General features: G+C 43.4%; 1 pseudogene; it reads left to right on the top strand.

Annotated features, from left to right (window-relative positions):
- The first annotated feature begins 1,693 nt into the window (after positions 1–1,693).
- On the top strand, positions 1,694–5,340 carry LOC129700601 (uncharacterized protein K02A2.6-like; annotated as a pseudogene).
- The last annotated feature ends 2,085 nt before the right edge of the window (positions 5,341–7,425 follow it).

Below are 7,425 nucleotides of genomic sequence, written 5' to 3' on the forward strand. Positions count from 1 at the left end.
CGTCAGCTCTATGAGTCTATGCTCATCTCACTGGCCAGCTCTGTCACCACTGCACAGAGTTCTCCACACTCTGAGTTCCCTTATCCTTTTGACCTTCCCCATTAACTTTGAGAGGAGCTGGCAATGGTTTGCGATGCATTGAACATTATTTTCCCTCTTTCTCCATCAAAGATTTCTAAAAGTGGTGAACACTGCGCAGTCCATCACGGATACTGACCTCCTCATATTGAAGGAGTCGCTGCCTCAAAAAGGCAGCCGGCATCATCATGAACCCACACCACCCTGGCCACACTCGCATTTCACTCCTGCCATCGGGAAGAAGGTATAGGAGCCTGAAAACTGTAACGTCCTGGTTCAGGAGCAGCTTCTTCCCTGCAACCATCAAGCTATTAAACATTACAGCCTCTAAATAAGTTCCAAACAACATAGACTTGGGAGCATAACTTTTGTCTTAGCACTAACAATGGTTCATATCTTTCTATCCATCCATCCATTCATCCAGCCACCTATTGACAAAATCAAGAGTGTTTTATTGCTATATGTCTCAAACAGAACAATGAAATTCTTTCTTGCAGCAGAACAGAATATGTAAACATAATACTCTGTAAACATTATGACAACCAAAAACAAGTTTATACCACCATACCATATACACTATACATACCACTATACAACATAACTACCAACTCTCAACCCATCTATTTATTGTAAATTCATTTAAGCCTGTCCTATTCTCACCTTTATCCCCTCAGCTCCCAGCAACATGCTATTTATGAGGCTAATGGAATACGCAGCCTACCAACTGGGCGACACAGTGGCGCAGCTGTAGAGTTGCTTCCTGACAGCGCCAGAGACCCTGGTTCGATCCTGACTACGTACGGAGTTTGTATGTTCTCCCTGTCTCTGCCTGGGTTTTCTCTGGGTGTTCCCAGTTACTTCCCAGGTTTGTAGGTTAATAGGCTTCAGTAAAAATTGTAAATTGTCCCTCGTGCAAAGCATAGTGCTAGTGTACGGGGTAATTGCTGGTCGGTGTGGACTCGGTGGGCCGAAGGATCTGTTTCTGCGCTGTATCTCTAAAATCCAAAGAAAAGAATGAAGGAGTTTAATGTTCGCAGAGAGAAGCTCATTCACTGCTTCAGTAAGGAGCTGACTTAGAATCAAACAGCTGGCCAGAATGTTTACTGTGACCATCGCCAGTGATGCAGCCGTTTTAAAATTTTAATGGACCTTGGGCAAGCTGCATTGGTGGGTTTACAGAGTATTCACACATTACACATTTTGCCTGAAGATCTTTAACACTCTGCTCAGTTACCCTTATTTGCAAGATTAAATAATTTAGTTGTTCTAAGGAGATTAGGAACTAATAAATAAGCCTGTTGTGGTAGCATGATTTGCAACACCCCAGTCGCCTTGAAGGCTTAATTTCCAGATGTTGTGTATACTAGATGAATATATTTGGTGTATAGCGTTGTGCTAATACTCCTGGCTCTTGAACAAGTTCCCAGGCAACATTTGGTATTCACTGTAATTGGTAAAAGTGATTTTGATTACTTACTGCTATGTAAGTAATTAAAAGTAATCATCAGAAATCAACATAATTTCATGTTACATTGCACAAACTATTCACAATTAAAACTGCTTTTTTTTCCCCAATGGGTCCACTTCCAGAAATCAGAATTGATATTTACTGTGAATGAAGCCTGTTGTCCAGAGGTCTTGCGGCAAGGTGCGCATCTGTGGCGACTACAAAGTGACTAAACCCCCAATTGCACATTGATCAACACCCCACACCAAGAGCGGACGAGCTGTTCGTCAAGCTGCAGGGAGGACAGTACTTCTCAAAATTGGACATGTCCAACGCGTATCTCCAAGTGGAACTGGACGATGAGACAAAAAGCTGCTCGTGATCAACACGCACAAGGGACTGTTCAGATACAACCGATTGTCGTTTGGACCGGCACCGGCGCCGGCCATCTTCCAGAAACTGGTCGACAATCTGGTTGCTGGGATTCCGTACGTAGCCGTCTACCTGGATGACATAATTGTCACCGGCCGGACAGAGGAAGAACACCTGCAGAACCTAAAACAGGTCCTCACGGCACTGAACAACTAGAGCATGAAGTTGCGCATGGGCAAGTGTGCATTCTTCCGACAACATGTCACATATCTCGGACATGTGATCTCGGCAAGTGGTCTGAAGCCATCGGAAGAAAGAGTGGACGCCATTATGAAATTGCTGACGCCCGAAAATGTGAAGCAGCTTGAAAGCTTCATGGGACAAGGTTAAATACTATGGCAAGTTCATACCGGCACTTTCGATTTTGTGCGCACCATGGAACAACCTGAGAAAACAGGTTGGCAAATGACACTGGTGCAAAACGTGTGACCATGCATTCACCAGGTTGAAGGAGATGCTCACCCAGAAGACACATTTGGTCCACTATGTCTTGGAGCTGCAATCTCACAAACGATGCCGAACGGCAAGGAAAAACCAATCAAGTTTGCATCCAAAAGGCTGACGACTGCCGAGAAAAAGCCAAGTGGAGAAAGAAGCACTGGCGATCGTGTTTGGTGTCCGGAAATTCCACCATTATTTGTGTGGGCGACATTTCCGTCTCATCACCGACCACAAGCCGCTGCTGACTATTTTCAGTCTAGAGAAAAGTTTGCCTGTCATGATGTTGCAGCATCTACAACGTTGGGCCCTGATCATGATGGGATATGATTACCACATCATTTACCGACAGTCTGCCGAGCATGCCAATGCCGATGCATTGTTTCGTCTACCGATTGGACCCGAACTGATATTCGATAAAGAGGAGGCAATTATGGAAATTGAGATGGACGTGAACTTGCTCAACACGCGGGTTATCGCCGATTTCCCCGTCTCCGCAAGGACGGTCGCCAACTGCATGAGCGCAGACCCCATTTTGTCGAAGGTATGACATTTTGTCACTCAGGAGTGGCCGAGCAGTCCTAAGCTGGACAAGGAATTCCGCTCATTCCAGAATGCCCAAACGGAAATCTCCTCAAATGATGGCATTCTGCTCCGCGATCAAGTGAACAAATTCTGAAAATGTTGCACAAGACACACATTGGAATTGTGCGAATGAAGGCGCTCACCCGCATGCATGTGTGGTGGCCGAATATTGAGACCAACATAGCCGACCACTGCAAGGACTGCACACCATGTGCTGAAACAGTGCCGAATCTACCGGAAAAGACTTCCGTGTGGCCCGTCCCCGACCAACCATGGCAGCGAAGCCACATAGATTTTGCCGGACCATCCCTGGCTGGTCATCATGGACGCCCATTCGAAATGGCCACATGTTATCCAAATGAATAAGTATCCAACCACCGAAACAACCACTTCTGTGCTCGACGATTTGTTCACCATTTGGGGATTGGCCTTAGCAATCATAAGCGACAATGGACCCCAAGTTGCCTCGCAAATGTTCAGTGACTGGTGCAAACAACACTCAATCGTGCATCTGACATCAGCACCTTTTCATCCACCCTCAAATGGTGAGGCAGAGCGACTCGTCAGCATTTTCAAGCAGGCCATGAAATGTGCTGTGGGAATCGAAAAGAAATCGAAACAATTGGCATTGCGCGATTTCTTACAGCAATATTGAACCATTCCAAACTACACTACCAGTCGAACTCCAGCGGAGATGATGCTCGGTCGTCAAGCGCACTCTCTCCTATCAGTTTTGAAACCAACCCGTAACTCTTATACGGCGCACACTCAGCTAACAAAGTTGAACAAGTCCAAATTCGACATTGGCGACTACGTATATTACTGCAATTATATGGCCAAGCAAAGCAAATGGTGCGCTGGCAGGATCATGGCTCACATTGGAACCAAAATGTACACCGTCCTAGGACAATGTCGACGGCATGATGACCAATTAAGAAGCCGCGTTCCTCCAGCGAAAACTGCACAGAACCTGACCAGAATCAAGCAGTCCCACACCCCGGTGCTGAATCGTGTGGATACTGGAGTGCCAGACTTTGACGAACTTCCGCCAGATGAACTCCCCGCTGCTCTGCCTGTGGTCCTTTGTCAATCGACACGTTGCAATCGTGGTATTCCCCCAAGGCGACTCATTCAGGAATAGAGACGTTCAAACTGGAAAGGGGGAGTGTGATGTTTCGTGGACTGTGTGGGGTGGGAGGACCCGTTGCTCCTCCCGTGCAGCAAGTGGCGCTGCGCAGGACAAAGGGAGATGTTTTGTATATAGGTTATCCTGTCTGTAGTGTGTGAGTGTGCAGCCATTTTGAGTTGTCTTGCTGCCAGCATTGGGTAAAGCATTAAAGATTTCTGTTGTAAATTGAAGACTCAATCTCAGTTCTCATACATGGTTCTTTGACAGGATAATAATCCTGTAACTACTGTATATTTAATAGAATGTACAATACTGTACAATAAGTATATAGGCACACTTGCAAGTATGTACTCACACTTAGGACACCAAGGATCCTGCATTAATAGTTTTGATTTAACAGTCTACTAATTTTTAATCTAATTTCTGAATAATGTTAATTTAAGGTGGCACGGTGGTAAAGTTGTTGCATAGCGGTGCCAGAGACCCAGGTTCGATCCTGACTATGGGTTCTGTCTGTTTGGAGTTTGTACGTTCTCCCCGTGACTACATATGTTTTCTCGAGGTGCTCCGGTTTCCTCCCACACTCCAAAGGCATATAGGGTTGTAGGTTAAATGGCTTCAGTAAGTTCTAAAATTGTCCCTAGTGTGACGGATAGTGGTAGTGTACTGGTGATCGTTGATCGGCACGGACTCAGTTGAACGAAGGGCCTGTTTCCACACTTGTATCTCCAAAGACTAAAGACTAAATATAATCTTATATATTTTTGCAACAATCAACATAGCTTAAAATAACATGTTAAATTAAATTAGTGATTTCATAATATTTCTACAATAGTGGGGAAAGTTCACAAATTGATCATAAAAGTATCCAATATCTATATTACTAAAACTCTGTTCTTGACCGCTTTTCCCAATCTGTGCTGCGATTTCCGAGAGAACGCCGCCACCTACGGCCTTCATTTTTGGCCACCTCCCTCAGAGCCCCCCTCTGCCGCATGTGTGCCGAGGATTTTTCCCGTCGATTAAATATGACCGAGATATTAATGTTTTTACAACATTCCCCATTCTCTCTACTGCCCCCGCTGGCGGCAGGGGAGGGAGGGGCTATAAAACCCGGAAGCGTCCCGCTTCAATCACTTTCTTCCCGACCACGAAGTGAAGTGGTCACGGTTCTCTGAGCTGCAGCTCTACTCCGAGGTGAGTCCCCTGCATATGCTTTTTCAGCCAATTGATATGTATGTAGCTTTATTTGCCGCTGAGGGGGGAAGATGCCTTTTCTGTAAAATCGCTTCTGTCTTGTTTTGATGACATTAAGTCCTGGTTGGCCCTAAACTTTCTTGGATTTAATGAAAAGAAGACAGAGGTGATTTTATTTGATCCCAATGGCTGCCGTGAACCTCCATTTGTTGATTTAGGTCCATTGTCAAGGTACGTGAAGCCAACAGTTGTGAACATGGGTTTTAGGATGGACAGTGACTTTAAATTAGATCGCCAAATATGCGCGGTGGTTAAGTCCAGCTTCTTTCACCTAAGGAAGCTGGCGAAGGTGAAGCCCATTCTCGAGCGGCAGCATTTTGAGACAGTAATCCATGTCTTTATTACATCTAGGCTGGATTACTGTAACGCACTCTATTTTGGAGTTGCTCGTTCTTCACTGGCTCGTCTCCAGTTGGTTCAGAATGCTGCTGCTCGCCTTTTAACAGGGACTCGAAAGAGGGAGCACATATCGCCAATTCTGGCCTCCCTACACTGGCTCCCGGTGCACTTTCGGGTTCATTTTAAGTTATGTTATTTGTTTTTTAAATCTCTGAATGGTTGATTGTTATAAACCTCTCTGAGCTGCTCCACCCATAACTCCTGCCCGGTCTATCAGGTCAGCTGGTCAGCTGCTCCTGGAGGTACCGAGGTCTAGTCGGAGGCTCAGAGGGGATAGAGCCTTCTCTGTTGCTGCTCCGGCACTCTGGAACACCCTGCCGCTGCACATCAGACAGGCCCCCTCACTGTCCATCTTCAAATCCAGTGTTAAAACGCATTTGTACTCCCTGGCTTTTGACCGTGCCTGAGACTTTGCTTCTGTCTTTGGTGTTTTTGATGTTTCTTTATTTTACATGTCTTTTTCTACTATTTCTTTTGATTGTTATCTTTGGTGTGTATTAACTTTTTATTGTCAATGATTAGTGATGTACAGCACTTTGTTGCAACTATGTTTGTTTTTAAAGTGCTCTATTAATTAAATTATTATTATTATTATTATGTTTGTTCACCATTCACCATGGTCTGAAGTTTCTTGGCATTTTGTTGGAAAGAGTTTGTATATTTGTCTATCTATATTGTCTTTTGAAATGTGTATCGAACATGAAATGTATTTGTATATTTATCTATCTATATTGTGTTTGAACTGTGTATTGAAAATAAAAACCATTGTAAATTTGTCTGTCTATATTGTATTTGAAATGTGAATTGAAAATAAAAACCATTTGTTATTGTTATAAAGCGTTTGCAAATTTGTCTATACATTGTGTTTGAACTGTGAATTGAAAATAAAAAGCATTTGCACGTTTGCAAATTTGTCTATCTACATTGTGTTTGAACTGTGAATTGAAAATAAAAAGCATTTGCAAATTTGTCTGTCTATATTGTATTTGAAATGTGAATTGAAAATAAACAAACATTTGTTATTGTTATAAAGCATTTGAACATTTGTCTATCTGCATTGTGTTTGAACTGTGAATTGAAAATAAAAAGCATTTGCAAATTTGTCTATCTATATTGTGTTTGAACTGTGAATTGAAAATAAAAAGCTTTTGCAAATTTGTCTATCGATATTGTCTTTTGAACTGAGAATTGAAAATAAAAACCAGTTGCAAATTTGTCTATCTATATTGTGTTTGAACTGTGAATTGAAAATAAAAACCATTTGTTATTGTTATAAAGGGTTTGCAAATTTGTTTCTGTTGGGTTTTAAAATGGTTGCACCGGTTTTCAGGTAGCTAAAGCATGATGTCTATTGTGTTTGAAATGTTGATGTAAATTGAAATGCATTTGTTGCAACGTTTTCCGGCGAGTAATGCACGAATGAAGCTTTTTATTTCGACCAGAACTGTGTTTAAATTTAAAATTGGCGCTCATTTTGTGATTTTTGCGGTTGCAAAATGGCGGCGATGACATAATTTCCGGTGATCGGTAAGCCGACGGTGATTACATCATTTCCGGTCGGAGGCAAGATAGCGGCGGTGACGTCATTTCCGGTCGGAGGCAAGATGGCGCTGCCTGCAGAAGGCGGAGTGCACGAGGTGTTGAATAATTCTACAGAACT

This window comes from Leucoraja erinacea, chromosome 9 (genome assembly GCF_028641065.1).
Source record: "Leucoraja erinacea ecotype New England chromosome 9, Leri_hhj_1, whole genome shotgun sequence".
In the NCBI taxonomy this organism is placed as follows: Eukaryota; Metazoa; Chordata; class Chondrichthyes; order Rajiformes; family Rajidae; genus Leucoraja; species Leucoraja erinaceus.